General features: G+C 43.7%; 1 protein-coding gene, 1 long non-coding RNA gene and 1 other non-coding gene across 8 annotated transcripts in view; 1 reads left to right on the top strand and 2 right to left on the bottom strand.

Moving 5' to 3' along the window:
• Positions 1-22,603, bottom strand: part of Prtg (protogenin) — a 109,507-nt gene that overhangs the window by 31,822 nt on the left and 55,082 nt on the right. The window lies entirely within an intron of this gene.
• Positions 2,981-3,116, bottom strand: LOC120094466 (small nucleolar RNA SNORA2/SNORA34 family). Its single transcript, XR_005488775.1, has one exon. It is a non-coding gene; the product is annotated as a small nucleolar RNA SNORA2/SNORA34 family (small nucleolar RNA).
• On the top strand, positions 16,318-20,202 carry LOC120094206 (uncharacterized). Its single transcript, XR_005488305.2, has 2 exons — positions 16,318-16,762; positions 19,541-20,202. It is a non-coding gene; the product is annotated as an uncharacterized LOC120094206 (long non-coding RNA).

The raw sequence follows: 22,603 nt of genomic DNA, 5'->3' as shown, positions 1-22,603 counted from the left end.
TCTTCAATTAACAAACCAGCTCGCACTGGAGTGGCCCCATGAAGCACCCTCAAGAAAATAGTGTTGCTTTAAAATCACGATGTGTGCTTTAAGGTATCTAGTTCTACGTCTGCTGGGGATTTCTCATTCCTGGTGATAAATGGATACAAACGTGTTTGGTACTGAGAGTGAAAAGCGCGTGTGAGGCTTCATAGCTTTACAGTGGCTGTTTTAACTATACGGAAGCTAACACATCCATATATGGTTCTGAGGTCCGATTAACTTAGGTGTGTGGCTTTTTATTTCTAAGGGTTTTATATTTAAATAAAGCATGTGGTGGGGGTAAAGTTTTTAGTAAGAAAATAAGGAGCGCTGTTTTAAAACTCACCACGTATTGCTTTGCATTACTTACCCAAGGGGCCCCCAGAGAGAGCATGCTGGTAGCAGCCACAATATGCCTCAATTAAGACAGCTTCAGAGCCTAAGAGAGTCAGGCCAGAATGTTTTCAAAGGTAAAGGGTGCTCTCAAACTTCCCTGGCCCGAGGTCAGCTCGTGTAAAGATACTAAAAGAGGACACGGGAAGCGGAGTTAGGAAGGTGAGGGGCTCTGCAGGGTGGAGCCCAGCACCCCACCGAATGTCCACTTTTAATTTAATCTTTTGTGTGGCCAGGTTTTGTGCAAGCCTGCTCAGGCCCATTGTTCCCCAGCAACCCCGACCAGAGCTCTCCTTGGTCAGGCTAGCCAGGGTGACTGCACTGCCCCGAGCCTGTCCCTCCCAAACAATACCCCCCATATAATTATTCAGAGAAGAGGCCGGCCGTAGGGGCTGCTGTGACACCTGGGTCGTGGCCTCTGACACGGAATCTGGGGCCAGCCCAAGTCTGGTCCAGCAGGCAGAGAGGCAGGAAAAATGCTAAGGGGGGATGGGTGGGAAAGGAAGGCGGAGAGCGGCGCTGGGCGTTAAGACACCGCACTTAAGCACAGCACGGAAAGACTAAGTCTCATTTCAACAGTAGGCTGGCCTCACGTTTCCCAAGTGACTGGAGTTTCCCTGCTACTGAGACATTATTGGAGGAATGGGTTTCTTGTTCCTTTTGGTTTTTTTGAAATCACCTTTTAGTGGGCATGCAAATACAATGGATTTCATTATCTTTTACCTGTTTTAAGTTCCCATCTGTATCACCACACAGCAGATCTTTTTTTAGGATCCACTCTTATATGGCCAATGCACTTATTAGAACGGGCGGTGGGGGATTCAGACCCTCAACCGTTTTGTTCCAATGTGCTAGCGTGCTGAATTAAAAGTCGGGTTTCAGCTGAGAATGTTAATCTTGCTTTAGGCTTAGATCTAAAAATTGATCTCCTTTTACCTTACAAGCTGGTTTTCTGTATGCCTGTTTACTTTGTCGGAGTTGTAAACAAGCCTCACTTTTCTTTGACCGAGTGTGCCAAAATGTTACAAAACTGCTCTGTGAGGTGTGGAGTGTGTGAGTTCCCAACCTAGGCTTTCCTGTGAGCCAAAGGGAGGGTCTAAACCTGAAAAGACTAGGGTCCTTTTGTTTGGCCTCCTGAAGGGCCTTAACACAAACACCTCCTCTATCCCTGCTAGTGACAATATCCCTCTCTCATAGTGAGCACAGGATAATTTTAGGGAAAACCCTTCCTATTTTAGAATTAACTTCCTATCAAAACTAGCTGGCACATATAGACTACTGGCGATCTCTATCACAACAACCTCCCCATAGAAGCTGTGACTAACTGCTCCAGACCCAGACAGAGGCAGCAGGCTTCCTCGATTAATACTGCGTATGAAATGTTTTGATCATGTTATTTCTTTTCAGGTCTTGTGTTTTTACTTTTGTATGTCAGACTCTATTCACACAGCATGATCAATCAAAAGTTTAGGGTGTAGCGCCCCTTACTTGAGCCCTGCTGGGAGAGAACCTGACTTATTCACACACTGAAAACCTAATCTAAAAGTGACATAACACACCCCCACTTAAACTTCAGATCTTATGTGCTCGTCTAAAGAGACACCTTCCCTTGTGGGTCAGTACGGAAGAAAGGCGGCCCAGAGGTCCTGTATTGTAAGCTCATTCTCCCACTCTGCTATCATCAAACAGAGAGAAGGTTGATAACTTCCTATGGGCAGGAAGAAAAAAAGATTCCAACAGAACAGCGACTAAGGGACTAGCAGCATGGCTCAGCAGCTGAGAGGCTTAGCTGCTTTTCCAGTGGACCAGGGTTTGATTCCCAGCACAAGCATAGTGACTCACTGTCTGGGGATCTGTTGTCCCTTTCTGGTTTCTAGGCACTAGGCACATGTATAGTCACAGACTTAGATGTTGGCAAAACATTGAGTCTAACTGTCCCCAAATTCATGACAGCAGTATATGAATAAGTACTAATGAGGTTGTGCCCATGTACAAGCTCCCAACTATCTCAGCGTAAAAGAAGCCAGATGTGCTGGGGCAATCCCTCAACCCACGAACCCAGGAGGTAGAGCCAGGCGAGCTCCCTAGAGTGTGAGGCCAGCCTGGTTTACACAGTGAGTTCTGGGCAAGCTCCGACTGCATAGAGAAACCCTGCCTAAAAACCAAACGGAAACAAGTAAACTAAATGGACTGTTTATTATAAGTAAATTTCAATTCTAACACAAGAGAGTGTTAGCATACCTAATAAGACAATCAGAGCCTATCAGTTTACAAGTGAGGTTTACTTAAAACTCTCACATAAGGGGCTGGGGATTTAGCTCAGTGGTAGAGCGCTTACCTAGGAAGCGCAAGGCCCTGGGTTCGGTCCCCAGCTCCGAAAAAAAGAACCAAAAAAAAAAAAGAAAAAAAAAAACTCTCACATAAGAAAAGGAATGAAGTTCATTGGCCATGTCAGCATTTTCTTTTTTTTTTTTTAAGTTATTAGGTCATTCCCAGTACTTTCCCAGTACTCTGCTGTTCCTAAGAATCAGTCATAACTGAGGCTGTCAAACCAGACACAACAAGGGGTTGTTTCTTCCAGATGGGATAGTCACTCTCTACTGAAGTCCAGAAGAGCCAGCAAACCACAGGAAGACAGCTCTCTAGGCGTCTGCTTGAAACCAACAGCTACAGTACGACTGCTGGTCTTCAGTGAGAGCCATCCATGTTAGCATTTTCATCGAGAGCAGGGCTTGCCCAGAAGCCCTGGGAGGAGGCATCGAGCCTCACACACTACTGTACCTACCTCACATTTGTTTAAGTAGCTGCCCTGACGGCTTCACACACATCAGTTCCTTACAAACAATATTTTTATAGACTGGCAGAGGAAGCCTATTCATGACAGCCGAACTTCCCCTGAAGCCATGAAATAAATTTCCTTCCAGGACTAACAGTTCTCCACCTCCCAGTCATGGACTCACCGTGGCATTTTGACCCTTGTGTGAAGCAACGTGAAAATATCATCCATCACTCTCTGAACCACAGGGACTTGGGTGGGAGGGGGCCAGATGCATTGCAAAAACATCTGTAGTTTGATAACCATCTCTCGACGTGCAACCCTTGGTGGTTCAAAGAATGCACGCAGGATGGGAGGAGAGATGGAGGGTGAAAGCCTGGAACCGCTCTTCAATTTCTTCCCAAGTGGGAAGCACACTGTTGAAAGTGCAGGCTCATCAATCATGGTGTAAAACCCTCACTGCTTATTTATGCCTCCTCAGAAGTCACCAGGCACAGGCTTACAACTTACTTACACTCGCTGCATGCATCACTGGGAAACCGACTCTAATGTTAGCACTCCACAAGAGAATCCTTTGATGCAAGCAAACATTTTAATCGGCTATAGGTGATGCATGCAAATTCTATTAAAATCACCAATCTTTCAGAGAACTGAGAACAGTGAAGCCCTATGGGATAGCAGAAGTGTTCGTGTGTGTGTGCATGTGTGTGCATGTGTGTATATGTGTATTTTAATTTTCAAGTTTATTTACTTTGTGAGTATATGCGTCAGGATGATTTGCTATAGTGCATGTATGGGGATGAGAGGATAATTTCTAGTAAGCCTTTCTCTCCTTTTAACCTGTGGGTCCCAGAATTCAAACCCAGGTCTTCAGGCTGGGATAGCAATCACCTCCACTCACTTAGCTACCACACACAAGTCCATACATATGACTCAAAGATTTGCTCCTGTGTTTGATTTCTGTGTATGGGTGTGTCTGAATGCATGTCTGCATGGATGCTCCTGGAAGTCTGAGGGGGTTTGGATCCCCTGGAGCTGGAGTTACGTGAATATGGGAAACATGACATACTTCCGGGAACTGAAACCAGGCCCTGCAGGAGACTAGAAAGCATTCTTAATCACTCAACCCTCTTCTCTAGCCCCAATAAATATAATTTTAAAAATTCAAACATGGTTGGGGATTTAGCTCAGCGGTAGAGCGCTTGCCTAGCGAGCGCAAGGCCCTGGGTTCGGTCCCCAGCTCCGAAAAAAAGAAAAAAGAAAAAAAAATTCAAACATATTTTGATTATTGTTTTCTTTCCATTTTTATATATGTGTGCTTGTATGCTTTTGACCATCATGTAAGGACATAAAGAGACGAGAAGTGAGTGTCGGATACCCTGGAACTGAACAACAGCTGTAAAGAGCCATGCGGGTGCTGGGAACAGAACCTGTGTGTCCTCTGTATTGCTCAGTGGGAGTGCACAAGGCCCTGGGTTTTAACCTCCCACTTCCCCACAAATTTAGTGGTTTTTTTCTTACGATCATAAATTTTATACAATTCAGATAAAAAAAGAAAATATTCCTGACATCAGCATCTAAAGGTAAGCACTGCTATTTAATTCTGTTTACTATTCACAGGCGCCATATTTAGGTTTTTAAAAATTGTACTTTATAATCTGCCTTTTGTATTCACTAAAGACGGTGCACTATGCAGGCCATTAAATGTTTTAATTTAATTTTTTAAAAAGATTTATTCATTTATTATCTATAAGTACACTGTAGCTGTCTTCAGATACACCAGAAGAGGGCATCAGATCTCTTTACAGGTGGTTGTGAGCCACCATGTGCTTGCTGGGAATTGAACTCAGGACCTCTGGAAGAGTAGTCGGGTACTCTTTACCGCTGAGCCATCTCTTCAGCCCTTAATTTTATTTTTAATATTTAAAAAAATTTTTTTGTGATGGGTGTTTTGTTACAAGTATATTTGTGCATCGCATGCATGCAGTACCCATGAATGCCAGAAGAGGGCACTGTGTCCCCAGGAACTGGATTTACAGGCAGTTGTGAGTTGCCATGTGCTGCGATCTGAACCCATGGCCTCTGGAAGAACAGCCAGTGCTCTCCACTGCTAGCTATCTCTCCACCCCTTCTGCCATTAAATATTTTTCTAAAACCTTCTCCTCAATGTCCACACTTACTTGAATTGTCTGATATACTGTAGTTTACCTTTTAATTTCATTTTATCATGCCTACTTATTTGCATGTGTGTATATGCGCCACAATCAGAGGACAAGTCTTGGTTCTCTTCTCCTTCCCAGTGGATCCAGGGACTAAAGTCAGGTTTCCAGGCTTGGCAGTGGTACCTTTACCCAAAGAGCCCTGCCACGAGCCTGACCGTTTATTTGGGAGGCTATGACAGCACAGAGGATACTCTTGCACATTGTCCCACTTTCCAACATTGGTCGCTACCAAAGGGAGGTCTGGTAAAAGTAAGCATACGGTATGTCCCTCTAGGTTTTGTGCTACCCAACTGGTCCCTAAAAAAGCCATTCATTTATTTTCTGCTCCCACCTTTACCATGAGTGTCTGAAGATTACCAACTCCTGGTTCTCATCTCACCCATTTGTCTGTTTTGAATCATTTCAATTTGTCTTATATGAAAGAAGAATGAAGGACTGGAGATGGCTTAGTCAGTAAGGGCCTGTCAGGTCAGCATGAGGACTTGAGCTTAGATGCTCCACACTCAGGTGAGAGGCCAGCAAGGTGGAACCAGCAAGAGGAGGGAAGAGACGAGGTTCCCTGGAGCTTGCTGGCTCGCCGGCCTGGTCTAACCAAGGAGCTCCAAGTTTGGGAGGGAGACCCTGTCTTTAAAACTAAGGTGGAGATGCCTTATGTCTAATGAAAGATACCTGTGTCAACCTTTGGCCCTTACATTCGTGTGTGAGTGTGCATATAGGTGTGCACGTATGCATGTGTGTGCACACACACATACTCATACTCATTCAGGGTAGAGCCAGTGTGATATATAAATGTTGAATAATGACAGTGGTTAGACATATTTACACACCCTCCCCTATGATAACTGAGTGAAACCTGCTGCCTTCATTCTGCATAGCTACAATATGACAGTCACCCTAGCATGCTTTGAAAGCGAGCTGCTACTGCCGAGTTCAATCAAGGGTTCTCCCTCCCATCCACGCAGAACTCACAGGGCCCTGCAACAGACTACTATGGTAACTAAAGAGGCCCCACCCCAGGGCCTCTGCAGACACTAAACTCAATTAGAATTTGAGTGTATAATTACAACTTGTGGGGCAGGGTGACAAATGTCCTTGCCTTTCTCAAGACTTGAAAGCTTCACAGCTGAAGTCACTTGGAAATACTAGATTCAGAATTTTAGAGCAGGCTGGGTGGCGGTGGCCCACACCTTTAATCCCTGTAGAGACTGGCAAATCTCTGTGAGTTCAAGATCAGTCTGGTCTACAGAGTGAGTTCCAGGACAGCCAGGGCTACAAAGAGAAATCCTGTCTTGAAAAAAAGAAGTCTAGAACAGCAATTAGTCTCCAATTTTAAAAGCTTTTCTTTCCATTAATAATTGTATTTGCGTGAGTGCCTGTGTATGGAGATGTGCGTGCACATCTGTGTGTGTGCTTGTAGAAGCTATCTTGGGAGTTAGTCCTCAGGGGTCGGTCACCTTGTTTTTTGAGACAGTGTTCCTCATTGGCCTCAGGATCACAGATTAGACTAAACTAGATGGACCTCAAGTCACAGAGATCCTCATGCCTTGGCCTAACCGGTCCAGGACTGGGATCACAAGGGTTCACAACCATGCATAGCCTTTTCACATGGGTTCTGAAGACAGAACTCAGGTTTATAATACAGCCAGCACTTACAAATCAATTATCTGTCCAGTTACAATAATTTTATTTTTAGTTTTCTTCTGTACTGCTGAGGAGAGAGCCAGACCCTTGCTCTAAGTGTCCCACCACTTGGCTGCGCCCCAGACTCAGTAGTATTTTTTACTACCATATGTGTTTATGCACAGGCCTTCGTTTACTTATTTTTTATGATTTATTTACTGTGTATACAGTGGTCTGCCTGCATGTATGACTCCACACCAGAAGAGGGCGTCAGATCTCATTATAGGTAGCTGTGAGCCACCACGTGGTTGCTGGGAATTGAACTTAGGACCTTTAAAAGAGCATCCAGTACTCTTAACCTCTGAGCCATCTCTCTAGCCCCCCCTTCATTTACCTTTTGTGTGACACACATTCTATTATTTCGTTAAAAAATAAACATATAAAACTATCTTTAAAGCCTAAGACAAAAACATTCTCCCCGAGAGGGTACGGCATTTTCCCCTCACATACAAAAAGGATAATTAACAGAAAGGATAATTAACAGAAAGGGTAATTAGAACAAAGCTTAAAATCCATTTGCATTCAGCTTTTAAGGAACAAAGTTCAAAACAAAACCAAACTGAAGTCCACAAGTGTAATTACTGAACTGCATTTTCCCCTTCTCTCCACCCAGAAGCTTTTTTTCACGTGTTAATGGTGGCATTTTAAAAAAAAATCTCTTTAACTTAGCTCTTTAAGGACCTCGGCTTCTAAGAATTCCTGACATTCACCAGAACCTTCCAGAGTGGTCTGTGCATCAACACTGGGACAGCATCGATTTAACTTCCTACAAGGCCTCTTCCTTCTGTAAGAGATGGCAGGCACTTACCGCGATTATGGGACTTAAAAAAAAAAAGAAAAAAAGGGAGACTGCAAAGCTTAGCAAAGACCTCCATTCCTAAGAATAATGGCTGGAAACTGTGGCCCCAGCAACAGTGGGGAACCCTCAGTACCAACCAGCAGCTAAGCAGAATGAGCCGCGCACTTGGACACACAGAACGGACGGACAGCAGGAAGTAAAACTGTAAATTCAGTTTAATGTCCTTCGAAACACAAGTACCGTAGACAATAGTGGGTGTCCAAAAGGAGAGGTGACGTTAAAGGGGCTGGGAAGCTACCAGTTGAATAATTATTAAACAGATCTAATATCATCAGATGGAGACCACAGCACCCCGCCCCCAGCGGCCTGATTTCAAGTATCCCATGGAATGAAGCTTAAAATTTTTCCTCCTAGAGACAAACAAGGGAAATTGTGTATTTTGTTTGTTATGTGACTTCCAATTTCCTTTATCTTTCGATTATGCCCATTTTGGGGGAAAATGTTTCTTGTTGCCTTTTTCTTTCTTAAACAAATAGGCAAAGAAAACAAAACCCATGTGGGCTGAAGGATATATTTCAGTGGCAGGGTTTTTCCAAGCACAGGCAGACCCCAGGCTTTGATCTGGTACCTGTGTCCCCGACAAAAGCTGAGACAGAAAATGGAACTATCCAAGTATTTCAATCAGAAATTTAACTTGATGTAGCTGGCAGGGTGAGGGGATGTGAGCAGAGCCAGGCAGTAGTCGGCATAACCATGCCCCACCCCCTAGCCCCCATGATATCAGACCCTAAAAGTTAACCCGGTGGGCGATAGGGTTGATTTTGAAACACCACAATTGGTACTCCACTCTACACCGACCAAGGAAAGCCAAACAAAGCATCAGAGCGACTTAAAAGAAAGGGACTTCCTCACCCAGCTTCTGCTCTCCACGGGGGCCTGGCTTTATTCAGGACTCCTTTCAGACCAGCGTGTGAAGTGACTACTGTAAATCTTTGCCCAGCGCCAAAGGTCAAAGGGTTATCTGCAGTTACCTGTGCTGTGGGCTTTTAGAGCACACTGGCTTCTTCATTCTTTCTTTTCTTTTTCTTTTTTCCCAAGCATGAAGAAAAGCTGATGAATCACATCAAACTAATTTAGGTCCTAAAAAAACAAAGCTTCGATCCTGTGGATAAACTGTAGTCCTGAGAGAAGGGAGCAAACATCAACTTTTCAGCTGTCCACAAAGAGAGGCCAGATGTGGTGGAGCCCCTCCCACCACACAGCTGCTAAAACAGTAAAACTTCAAACTCACAAAAGGGAAGCCATTTAGGCAAATGCAATTTTGTTCTGGGGGAGAGAAGAAACCTTTACTTTATTGTGTTTTGTTTTTTTTTTAAAGTAGCTAAGGCTTCTGCTTACACACACACACACACACACACACACACACACACACACACACACACACACACGGCTCATTTGATTAACTAGACAGATTTTTTTTTAATTTAGAGAATACTTTATTAGTTTTTGTAATCAAACCCACGTAGATAAGACCTTACATATTTAATACAGTGTGTTACCCCTGTACAAATGGAAAAAACTTAAGTTCAACATTTCTAGACCAATATGGCTGTTAATTTCTGTACAGTGCCAACTCAACACAGTAAACGGGGATACTTTTTTCCAAAGTTGACAGCACAGCTAAAGTTTCAAAAAATTCAAATTATATATCTGTATATAAATATTTATATTTATATAAAAAGACCAATAATAGCAGTGTGTTATGCATCAACAGCAGCAACAGCTTTTCCAGGTTCTGCAGTCATCTGAACAAAACTGTAGAGACATCCAGCATACTCCATTAAAAAAAAAAAAGTAAAAAAACAAAACCCGACAAAACAGCACAGTTCTGTTACTCTTGTGGTACCTGGCACCATTTTTTTTTATAGATTAGCTTCTCAATCATCATCTGGAAAGAAAACATTCTGAGCAACATCATTAAAAACAGCTCTGATAAAGCACGGTCACTACTACGTGTCATAAAGCAGGTACAAGCTATTTTACATCCACAGAGGTATGATACAGTACTGTCCTACATCTATAATACTAGAGGATACAATTTAAAAGGCATTATTTGAGACTTGATTCTACTTTTCCAGCAGAGGACCCAAAGGATGGTGTGACACAGCTTTGTAAAATACTCTAGACAGGATTTCCTTTCACTAGTGGCACAGTTCTAAGGATTCATTCTCTCCATGAATGTCAGCTAAAACCGTTATTAAAAAAATGAAATATCCCTAGAACAAAACCGTATAACCACCGGATTCACATGAAGATGACCTAGTGGAGACAAGCTGGACCTCACCTTACCAACAAGCTATCAAATCTGTTATGTTTAAACAGTGAGACCTCCAAGGAAGGAGATGCCAAGTAGTGCTTCAAAGCTTCGGACCACAATCAAACACAGCATCCTTTTCAACAGAAGCAGAAGCTCATCTGAATATGCTCAAGGATGCTGACATCAACATTTAATCATCTCCTCACTCATCCAGGAAGAAGGGGAGATCAGTTACTACTGTACTTTATTGTGCTCAACCAAATCACCATGTTACAAAAATAGCAAGCTGCCATAATAAAAAATAAGGCTCCTCTATCCAGCACCAGATAGCATCATTTTACTTTCAAGCCTAGAAATTGCACACTTGTATATAAACCAACCGAAGATGAGGATTGAGAGTTCATCTTGGTGGATTTTTCCTTTGATGAATATGAAGTGTCCTTCCTTATCCTTTTTGATGACTTTTAATTGAAAATTGATTTTATTTGATATTAGAATGGCTACTCCAGCTTGCTTCTTCTGACCATTTGCTTGGAAAGTTGTTTTCCAGCCTTTCACTCTGAGATAGTGTCTGTCTTTGTCTCTGAGGTGTGTTTCCTGTAGGCAGCAGAATGCAGGGTCCTCATTGCGTATCCAGTTTGTTAATCTATGTCTTTTTATTGGGGAGTTGAGGCCATTGATGTTGAGAGATATTAAGGAATAGTGATTATTGCTTCCTGTTATTTCATATTTGGATGTGAGGTTATGTTTGTGTGCTTTTCTTCTCTTTGTTTTGTTGCCAAGATGATTAGTTTCTTGCTTCTTCTAGGGTATAGCTTGCCTCCTTATGTTGGGCTTTACCCTTTATTATCCTTTGTAGTGCTGGATTTGTAGAAAGATATTGTGTAAATTTGGTTTTGTCATGGAATATCTTGGTTTCTCCATCTATGTTAATTGAGAGTTTTGCAGGATACAGTAACCTGGGCTGGCATTTGTGTTCTCTTAGGGTCTGTATGACATCTGTCCAGGATCTTCTGGCCTTCATAGTTTCTGGCGAAAAGTCTGGTGTGATTCTGATAGGTCTGCCTTTATATGTTACTTGACCTTTTTCCCTTACTGCTTTTAATATTCTTTCTTTATTTTGTGCGTTTGGTGTTTTGACTATTATGTGACGGGAGGTGTTTCTTTTCTGGTCCAATCTATTTGGAGTTCTGTAGGCTTCTTGTATGCCTATGGGTATCTCTTTTTTTTAGGTAAGGGAAGTTTTCTTCTATGATTTTGTTGAAGATATTTACTGGTCCTTTGAGCTGGGAGTCTTCACTCTCTTCTATACCTATTATCCTTAGGTTTGATCTTCTCATTGAGTCCTGGATTTCCTGTATGTTTTGGACCAGTAGCTTTTTCTGCTTTACATTATCTTTGACAGTTGAGTCAATGATTTCTATGGAATCTTCTGCTCCCGAGATTCTCTCTTCTATCTCTTGTATTCTGTTGGTGAAGCTTGTATCTACAGCTCCTTGTCTCTTCTTTTGATTTTCTATGTCCAGGGTTGTTTCCATGTGTTCTTTCTTGATTGCTTCTATTTCCATTTTTAATTCCTTCAACTGTTTGATTGTGTTTTCCTGGAATTCTTTCAGGGATTTTTGTGTCTCCTCTCTATGGGTTTCTACTTGTTTATTTATGTTTTCCTGGAATTCTTTCAGGCATTTTTGCGATTCCTCTCTGTAGGCTTCTACTTGTTCTCTAAGGGAGTTCTCCACGTCTTTCTTGAAGTCCTCCAGCATCATGATCAAATACGATTTTGAAACTAGATCTTGCTTTTCTGGTGTGTTTGGATATTCCATGTTTATTTTGGTGGGAGAATTGGGCTCCGATGATGCCATATAGTCTTGGTTTCTGTTGCTTGGGTTCCTGCACTTGCCTCTCGCCATCAGATTATCTCTAGTGTTACTTTGTTCTGCTATTTCTGACAGTGGCTAGACTGTCCTATAAGTCTGTCTGTCAGGAGTGCTGTAGACCTGTTTTCCTGTTTTCTTTCAGCCAGTTATGGGGACAGAGTGTTCTGCTTTCGGGCGTGTAGTTTTTCCTCTCTACAGGTCTTCAGCTGTTCCTGTGGGCCTGTGTCTTGAGTTCACCAGGCAGGTTTCTTGCAGGGGAAAAGTTGGTCCTACCTGCGGTTCCAAGGCTCAAGTTTGCTCGTGGGGTACTGCCTAAGTCCTCTCCGAGGTGGCAGCAACCAGGAAGACCTGTGCCGCCCCTTCCGGGAGCTTCAGTGCACCAGGGTTCCAGATGGCGTTTGGTGTTTTCCTCTGGCGTCTGGATGTGCACAGAGTGCAGTCTCTTCTGGTTTCCCAGGCGTGTCTGCCTCTCTGAAGGTTTGGCTCTCCCTCCCACGGGATTTGGGTGCAGAGAACTGTTTATCCGGTCTGTTTCCTTCAGGTTCCGGCGGTGTCTCAGGCGCAGGGGTCCTGCCGCTCCTGGGCCCTCCCCCACGGGAGCCCAGAGGCCTTATACAGTTTCCTCTTGGGCCAGGGATGTGGGCAGGGGTGGGCAGTGTTGGTGGTCTCCTCCGCTCTGCAGCCTCAGGAGTGCCCACCTGATCAGGCGGTGAGGCCTCTCTCCCACGGGGTTTGGGAGCAGAGAGCTGCTGCGGGCCGGGATCCGCGGGTGTGGGACTTCCGACAGATTTTTTTTTTCAGCGATCACTGTGCATACTCAGGAATTTCAAAGGGGAGGCTGTTCAAGGCAGGACTTCAAAATTCAGAAGTAAAACCCCACAAATGCACAAAGATTTCATTGGGTTTGACATTTTTGGAAAAAGTGAACTATTTTCTAAAAGATAGCTCCCAACCACTTCATGAAATACGTGAGCATGCTATTTCTTTCCCTCCAAAATATTTTTGTTTTGTTTTTTAGTATGAAATAAAGCCACGAACTCTACCTCCCTGCCAGGAGTGCAGTCTCATATCCTACAGTGCACAGCAGAAGCTAGAGGGGCACTTCCTTCTGGGGTGCTGTTGTGGTCTCATCTCTGTAGTCCCCTGTGTGTAAAGGAAGAACAGCCTGTGTTTGACGCTGGCCTCAAGAAGGCTTTCTACTGATGAAGAACGTGCAGCCATCTTCTGTGACTTGCTGGAAATCCAATTCAGAACAATCACTGCATCAGTTCTGCCAGAATAGGGCTGAGTCCAATCCCCTTTGTTTCTTGTTCCTTTCTCATCAATTGGTTTCTTTATTCTTTAAAATTTTTCATAAATGTACATAATGTGTCTCAATGAAAATCGACCTTCACTCCCACCTCCAACTCCCTCTGGGACCAGCTCCCTCCAGCTCCCTCATGTGTGTGCATATGTATGTATGCATGTATTTTCAGTTCACTTGAAACTATTATCAGTCAACTAATACTGCCCAAGATGCTTAGGATGGGTTGTGCACTGATGCCGAGGGGATAATCTACCAGTAGACACTCTATCTACCACTCTCAAAGTAAAGTGCCTCTCCGTCCCCTAACAGCCACAAATGGCCACCCGGAACTTCCTATGTACTTTCTAGAGGCCATGGATACAGATTCAGTGCTTAGAGTGGCATCACACTCGGCATCATCCGCACATTAAGAGTTCTGGAGGTTTTAGTAGTTTGATTTTGTTGTTGCTGTTGTTGTTGTTGTTGTTGTTGTTGTTTTGTTTTGAAGGAGTCCATTGAAAGGTGCAGCTCAGAAAGAGATAACATCTGAAGTTTCACCTTCACACAGGAAAGGAACCTTCAGGGAGATTTGTCTGCCCTGCCCCTTCCCCCTCCTTTACTTAACTTTCTGTTTAAGCAAGCCATGATTGGTGACGACTTTGTTATTTTCTCTCAGGACAGCACTGCAGAAATACTGGGTCCTGCCAGGCACGGTATGGCACAACAACTTCAACCCCACATCCCAGCAGAGGCAGAGGTAGATAGCCTCTGAGTTTGGGGCTAGCCCGGCCTATGGCATGAGCTCCAGGACACCCAGCGCTACACAGAGAAATGATGCGAGCTAGAAAAAGCAACCAGGGCTGGGGATTTAGCTCAGTGGTAGAGCGCTTACCTAGGAAGCGCAAGGCCCTGGGTTCGGTCCCCAGCTCCGAAAAAAAGAACCAAAAAAAAAAAAGCAACCCTTCCCTCCTTGAATATTTTATGTCAGATATTTGTCATAGCAATGAAAGAACTAATATGTCCACAGGATACTGAACTGTTGTGGACAGGCCACTGAGGTGTCATAATTAAAAGAAGAATCAGGGCTGGAGAGATGGCTCAGCGGTTAAGAGCACTGACTGCTCTTCCAGAGGTCCTGAGTTCAAATCCCAGCAACCACATGGTGGCTCACAACCATCTGTAATGAGATCAGATGCCCTCTTCTGGTGTGTCTGAAGACAGTGACAGTGTACTCATATATGATAAATAAATCTTAAAAAAAAAAAAAAAGAAGAAGAAGAATCAATGTTTCCTTCTCCTCAACCTTGTTGTTCTGAAAGCTCTCCTTAAAATGCAACAGTATCCACTCAGAGCTCAGGAGCAAGGCGCTACCATTGTCCTCTGACCAATCACATTTAAAAAAGCGCTAATAGCTGCTGAGAATTTGCTACCCATTGCACCAAAGGTTCCACAGCTAAGAGGGTAAACTCTGGGATTCAAGCCCCAGCCACCTGATCTCAAAACCCTTAAGTCTTCTGATTCAACTGTCACCACAGCTAACATACAACAATTCTGTCATGTCTGATAGTTTCCGTGCTGCCTCTGGGTGGGCAAGCCCAGCCCCGACACAAACAGTGGTAATCACTAAGCTGCTGGGTGTTTCCCTTCTGTAGATGACTCTGAGAATGTCCCATGAAAACAATCGTCTGTGATTGTTGCCTTTTGGGAACGTGGCCTATCATTCCACTCCCAGAGTGCCATCGAGATTCATCATGGCTGTTTTTTCTTGCCAATGTTGACACAATTTTTCACCGCTGAGTACTCTTACATGAGTATTCTTTCTGTACACTGGAGTTATTTCAGGCAACTCTGAACTGAGCTAGCTATATATGATGTGAGTCTAAGTTTGTGTGTGTGAGTGTTTTTGTGTGTGTGCTTGAGTGCAAGTTGGGAGTGTGCCCTGAATACAAGTGTGTAGCGGAAGCCCTCAGGTGTCCTCTTCCATTCTTCTCCGCTGTATTTCCTTGAGGCAGGGTCTCTCATGGAACCTGGAGCTCAGGCTAGGGTCCTCAGCTAGGCTGGCCAGCCAGTAAGCTTGGCTACCCCTGTCTTTCTCCCCCCACTCCTCACCCCCAGTTCTGGGTTACAGATGCACACAGCCATGCCAGCCTTTTTTTTTTTTTTTTTTTTTTTTTTTTTTTTGTTCTTTTTTTTCGGAGCTGGGGACCGAACCCAGGGCCTTGCGCTTCCTAGGTAAGGGCTCTACCACTGAGCTAAATCCCCAGCCCCCCATGCCAGCCTTTAAAAATGGGTACTTCGGGGTTGGAGATTTAGCTCAGTAGTAGAGCGCTTGCCTAGGAAGCACAAGGCCCTGGGTTCGGTCCCCAGCTCTGAAAAATAGAACCAAAAAAAAAAAAAAAAAAAGGGTACTTCAGGGGTTGGGGATTTAGCTCAGTGGTAGAGCGCTTGCCTAGGAAGCTCAAGGCCCTGGGTTCGGTCCCCAGCTCCGAAAAAAAGAAAAAAGAAAAAAAAGAAAAATGGGTACTTCAAAAAATATCCATCCTAAAATTAGAAATTTTGCTCTTCTGGAATCTAAAGGGACCGTTCAGGGTTGAGAGTGTGTGTTGATCTTTCAGAGACCTGGAGTTTGGTCCCCAGTACTATAATCAGGTGGTTCACAGCCATTTGTAACTCCAGGGATAGGGGATGCAATGCTCTCTTCTGGTCTCTTTAGGCATCAGTTGTCACGATGCACCCCACACACCACACATAATTAAAAATAAAATAAATCCTTTACCAAAAACTGTTTTTCTAGTGACCTCTGTCTCTTAGGCAATGGCTTCCCAAAGAGTCAGGCAAAGAACCACAGGGGCCAACATTTCATTTTGTGAGGACAGTTTTGATTCTGGGGTTCATTGTTAGTGATTACTGAAGCTCATTAACAGACTTTTCTAAATTTAGGTCGTTTTCTGATTTGCAGGACCAAGAATCTTCTGTGACATAATCCTAGCAGTAGCCAAAGGGAACAGAGACTGCCCTGGCCCCTTCAGGTCGGACCTATTGAGTTCCGCTGAACACTGAGGCTCTGTATTCCACATTGCTACGGAGGGCCAAGAGCCCATCACATGACTGACTGGGCTGAAAAATATCCTTTTTTTTGAACGAGAACTAAAGGCTCCCAGGTTCGCCTTAAAAACCACGTTGTTTAAACTGTGAATTAATGAACTCCATGGTGATTTGCTTATTTCTTTGCTCACTTCACAACACAAAATAGAATTAATTTGACACTGTCATAACTTCCTAATATGAGGTGCACCAAGCCTAGAATAATTAATTTTTCTCAGAGAATGGAATGTTCTGTTAGACTTGCCATTGGGAACCTCCTGGGAGCTAACTCACAAAGGAGTGACAAGGTAAGATGACAAGGTAAGATGTCACAGACCTGGCATAAGTAAAACCGGTAAACTGAAATCTCAAAACGTTAATTTCGGGGTTGGGGATTTAGCTCAGTGGTAGAGCTCTTGCCTAGGAAGTGCAAGGCCCTGGGTTCGGTCCCCAGCTCCGGAAAAAAAAAAAAAGAACCAAAAAAAACCAAAAAACGTTAATTACTCTTATACATGAAAGTGACAAATATGGAGGAGCCCCCCTTCAGCATTTCAGTAAACGTCCAGGTTATGCTGCTGGTCTTGGGATGACATTTTGAATGGAAGCTATGTAAATTCTGCACTTCATAAAGTCATAGCAAGGTCAGCTGTCTGTGACCCGGTGTATGAGCTAAAAATGGTCTGTTAGGTGACGCCCTGTCTTTCAACATTGTGATGTGATGTTGTCCTCTACAAATGATTTGGATTTATTCATAGCCATGACGAGACACCTCTGGTCTTTGAGTCACAGGCTGGACATGTCTAGATGCAATTGGTTGTAAAATTAGTTTTAGAGAGAATACTATTGAAGGTGGGGGTGAGATAACACGTAATTATAACCTGAGCATTTGAAAATTTCAGGCAGGAAGATACTAAGTTCAAGTTCACCTTGGGTTTCATAGTCATGATACATCTACCCTGAACTACAAAGAGATTAAAAAAGGGGGAGGGGGGAGGCTAAGGATCTGGGGATATAGTTTAGTAGCACCCAGGAAAACCCAGACTTGAGCCTTATGATCACCAAAAAAAAAAAAAAAAAAAAAAAAAAAAAAACCCAAAAAACAAACAAACAGCCCAAAACAAAACAATATAACCTACTATTTTGAGGCATGTCAAATTTCTATTTTTTTTCTTATTTCAGTGTCCACAGACAAAGTGGTATTGGAAAATGATCATGGATTTATGGGGTTTGATTCTTAGTGTTTGTTTTTGAGACAGAGTCTTTCTCTGTATCCCTACCCAGTCTCAACCACGTGATGCCCCTGCTTCAGCCTCCTGAGCGCTGGGAAGGCAGAGTTGTGTTTTCTGAGGCAACCTCTGTGTGCACTGGCAAAGCAAATTCCCAAGCCAGGCATTGCTTAGCCCACGGCTTTAGACTGCCAAAAAGAGCACACGCTGCTCTCCCAGAGGATCCCAGTTCAGTTCTCAGCTCCTGCCCAGGACAGCTGAGAACCACTTATCCTCCTGTTCCAAGGGACCTGACACCTCTGGCTTCTGCAGACGCTCACACTCACCTGCACATATCTCCTACACTCTCTACATACACATAAAAATAATAATAAAAATAAATCTTGAAAAAACAAACAAACTACCATGGCTTACATAATGGCATCCCATTCTGTAGCCCAGACTGGCCTCAAATTCCCAGCCACTCAGCCTTAGTCTCCTAAGGGCTGGGATTACAGGTGTGAGTCAGCACGGCTAGCAAGCCTTTATTCCCTTAAGATTTTATTTACTTTTATTGTATGTGTATGGGTGTTTTGTCTTCGTGTATATCTGTGCACCACATGCATGTCTGGTGTTAAAGGAGCCCAGAAGAAGGTATCAGAACCCCTACTACCAGTTGCAGACAATTTACGTTGCCATAGGGGTGCTAGGCACGGAACCCAGGTCTTCTGGAAGAGCATCCAGTGCTCTTAACCACTGAGCCATTTCTCCAGCCTCAAGACCATTACTTGATGTGATCCTTACCAAGCATAACACTACTGGGTCTGAAATGTCAAGTCTACTTAATTGTAATCCTTAAGAAGAAGAAGAAAAGTAACTGTGCAAAAAGTCAGGTCTATAACCAGAAAATAGAGTAGGGGAATCCAAAGCACTCAGGAACTCTTATGCAGGTGCAAGAAAACGTTAACTCTAACTTATGAGAGAGAGGGGCAGGGAAGGTAGAATGGCAAAGTCCCAAACTGTCTGTCCCCCTCCCCATGCCCCTCCCTCTGTCCTCCCCCGATTTCTTCTCTTTCCTAAACTGCAGGGCCATATCTGAGCCATTTATTTCATGACAGGGTCTTATATACCTAGATACTTAATTCTCTTTTCTATTTTCTGATGATTCTGTTTTATGTGCCTTCTTTCCTTTCCTTGGGAAAGTGGCTCAGGGTCCCACCCTGATGACCACACTCATCCCCACGATGCTCTCACTGGTCCCATTTCTAAGCACTATGATTTAGGGGCTCAGAGCTTCAACACCAGGGGTTTAGTGAAGACAAAAGAATTCAGGCCACAACACAGACACAAAACCTAACGCCTTACTTTCTGACTCATCAGGAGAAAATTTTGCTGACATTTAGCTTAGATTCTCTATTCTCAAACTAGAAAGAAATGCAAAAAAATTTAGGTTTCATCTAAACTCACTGGATAAAATCTGTGGCTTAACACAATCTATGGTTAATTTACACACACACACACACACACACACACACACACTATATCCCAAGAAATATTTATTTCCTAATGAAATAATCATCATGATAAAAATCTTATTTGAATAAAGCTGGTTTGAGATGGCACAGTTCTGTAATCCTAGTGCATAACAGATGGAAACTGGAGGATCAGGAGTTCAAGTCCAGCCTTGGACAAATTCCAAATTAATTATAGAACCCTGCACCATCACCACCACCACCACCACCACCACCACCACGCGTGCGAGCACACACACACACACACACACACACACACACACACACACACACACACACAAAGCCATACACCATCGCCACCCACCACAACAAAAACAAAAACCACTTGTGGATTTTTTTTTTCTTTCAGGTACAGGCTCCACCCTGAGTCATCGATTCCTCCCCCTGGGCTGGAATTCAACCCAAGGCTGCATTTGTGCTACTTGAGTGACCTGCCACTCAGGTGCACTCTCGGGTCTGGGGAAAGAATTCCTGCAAATGAGAGGCCGCCATGTCTTCCAGGCTTCAGATGCCGTTCGAAGGGTGCTGTGCTAACCTCGGTCTGAATTACTTCACTCCTCCCTAACGTTCTGAAACAGACAGGATTGTTACTGTCTCTATCTAAAAGGTTAGGCCAGGATTTGCCATCACGACGCGGGTTTGACGTCAACTCTAGCAGAGAGGTGCTTAGGTGGCTGGTACCCTTGTCTGAGCTCAGCATGCTGGAAATGGCAGTGTGGCGGAGGGCTGACAGACGCCTTTGATGACTCTAGGAGGACTTGATAACGGGCGGGGATTTCCCAAACTGAAGAATGGATCAGAAGGTGTACCCCTAGCTGCACTGGCTGTGGAAACAGATGCACTAACTTCAGAACTTAAAGCGTCCTCTTCGGCTGCGGAGAGGGTTTCGCAGGTAAAGGCTCTTTCTGCCAAACTGACTCACATGGAGAAAAGAACTAACCCTGTTGTCTGGTTTCCACATGCACACCGTGACATAAGAATGCAGTCAAAATAAAAATAAATAAATGTAAATTTTATCCTTTTTTAAAAGAGAAATAACTAGGCTGGGCAGTGGCAGCACATGTCTTTAACCCCATCATTCCGGTGGTAGAGGGGCAGGAGGATCTCTGCTGAGCTTGAGGCCAGCCAGAGAGTTCCAGGACAGCCGGGGCTACATAGAGAAACCTTGTCCAGAAAAAACTAAACAAAACAACAACAACAAAAAAAAAAAACAAAAAATAAAGAAACAGATAAGATATTTTTCAATCTACTGTCAGGGAACATGGAGGTTTTATTAATTTTGTTTTTGTTTATTGTGTGATAATATTGCAAACATTTATCTTGTAACAACTTGGATGAACACTCAGAGAGGCAGGAAGAACTGTGAGTAAATCCTGAAGGGCCCTCAGCACAGCACTGAAAAGGGGTCCCACAAACGACTACATCGCAAGCCTAAAGCAACTTCTCCCCTAGAATACAAGCCAGATCCCAGGAAAGTGAACTGCGTTCTAAAATCAAACCTGGGCAGAGTAGAAGCACTAAGTACTTCCTCTGCGCCACCAAAGGGCATATCAAGGCCTGGACGCCGGGCCTTGTCCATATAAAGCCATTATACATTATTCAAACCATTATATTTTAGACCATTATATATTATATGCTATTATAATTATATATTTTATACATTGCATGTATACACACACACACACACACATACTATTCTATATTTTACTTTTTAAAGACATGAGAATTTATTTCTTCAACCCACAAAGTACTCCACATCTTAAGGAACTGAGCTTTGAGGTACTTAGGTAAAATGATTTAAAATACCTCCCACTAATAAACCCAATTAAATTCAGTTGACCAGGTCTTTGTGGGAACATTGTACAAGCAACCAATTAAATAGCATTTGACTTCATCTTTCCTGTTTTAAGGGAATTAAACCTCTCATATCTTCTGTCATGTCAACTTAAAAAAAAAAACAAACCACAATATCAATCCATTTGCTTTTCTGTCTTTTAGAACAAAGAACTAAGGATGTTTCTAGGGAGACCATGTCCCAATGACATACTTTTTAAATTGAAAACTTAATTACCAGAAATGAAAGCTGGGAGGGGTGGGGAAGGAGGACAGGTTCTAAAGGCATCAGAAGGGGTTAGTGTGAAAATGAAATTTTGAGAAAGCAGTTTGTTATATAAAACGACACTCGATCAGCAAGTAGAAGCATGTGAATTCATTTCCAAGGCCACTTAGCAAAGCTGGGTCTACTCAGACCACCCTTCCCAAGCTGTGGCTCTGTGAAAGCCGCATTCACCAGGCGAGGCACAGACAGGATTCCCTTAACCTACTGCCCTCTGGACACATCACTCTCTGTTAAACAGGCAGCCACTGCCAGATGCTCTGGCTAAAAATGGTCCCAGATGGTCAGCTGTCCCCTTCATAGAACACCCTTCCCTTCCTTTCCCTTCCCACGTCTTAACACTTGCCTGTCAAAAGCCTGACCAGGCCCTGGTGGGAACTTAATAACACAGAATAGAATCAGGGGTCCCAAGTTCGGAGGCACCTTGTAGTCTGCTGAACTGCTGAACACTACTTGAACCCACAGAAGTACACGCCTGCCAGCCATACCCCTGCAGAGGTCCTGAACTTGCTGCCTAGTGAGTTAGTGCTTACAGTGCTGGCACTGTGGGTGTGTGCACCACCACACCCAGCTTACTGTCAATGTCTGCATGCAACATTTCTCTGAGTTTCTTGCAAGAGCAGAGCTGCTTTCATTTGTGTTTTCTAGCCAGCTATTTGACTCTTTAGTGTGAACTAGCTGGAATGTACACCCCAGAAACATGCTGAGGAATAGATCGATCTCTATTTCTCCTATGTATTTCAAGTTCTTTAACAATAAGAAAAAAAAATCAAAGGGCCGAGTTGGATCTTTAGATGTTTTTCTTGTACATTTTTGAGCATTTATTCATTTCATACATATGAGTGTTTTGTCTGCATAGATGTCTATGTGGTATGTGTGTACCCAGTGCCTTTGGGGGCCAGAAGAGGTTGTCAGATCCCCCTGGGGCTGGAGTTACAGATAGTTATGAGCTGCCACATCAGGGCTTGTGTCCTCTGGAACAGCAAGTGCTCTTCACCACTGAGCCACAGCCCTCGCTCCTAAAAAGGATTTTCATCTTTATTTATGAGGTCTGCAGGAATGTCTACGTGCCGGTGCCGGTGATCCCCTGAATTGGCACTTATAGGTGGTTGCGAGCTGCCATATGGATTCAGGGAACCAGATTCTGGTCCTCTGCAAGAGTAGTACACGCTATTAACCACTGAGCCACCTCCAGCCCTAACCACTGAGCCACCTCCAGCCCTGATCTATGGCTTTGCATCAATTTTCTCACAGCCTGTTTCCTACTGGAAACAAAAGCAACAAGTGCCCTCTCAT

This window comes from Rattus norvegicus, chromosome 8, assembly GCF_036323735.1.
Source record: "Rattus norvegicus strain BN/NHsdMcwi chromosome 8, GRCr8, whole genome shotgun sequence".
In the NCBI taxonomy this organism is placed as follows: domain Eukaryota; kingdom Metazoa; phylum Chordata; class Mammalia; order Rodentia; family Muridae; genus Rattus; species Rattus norvegicus.
The sequence above is the reverse complement of the archived record's forward strand: the minus strand, read 5'-3'. Positions and strand labels throughout refer to the sequence as shown.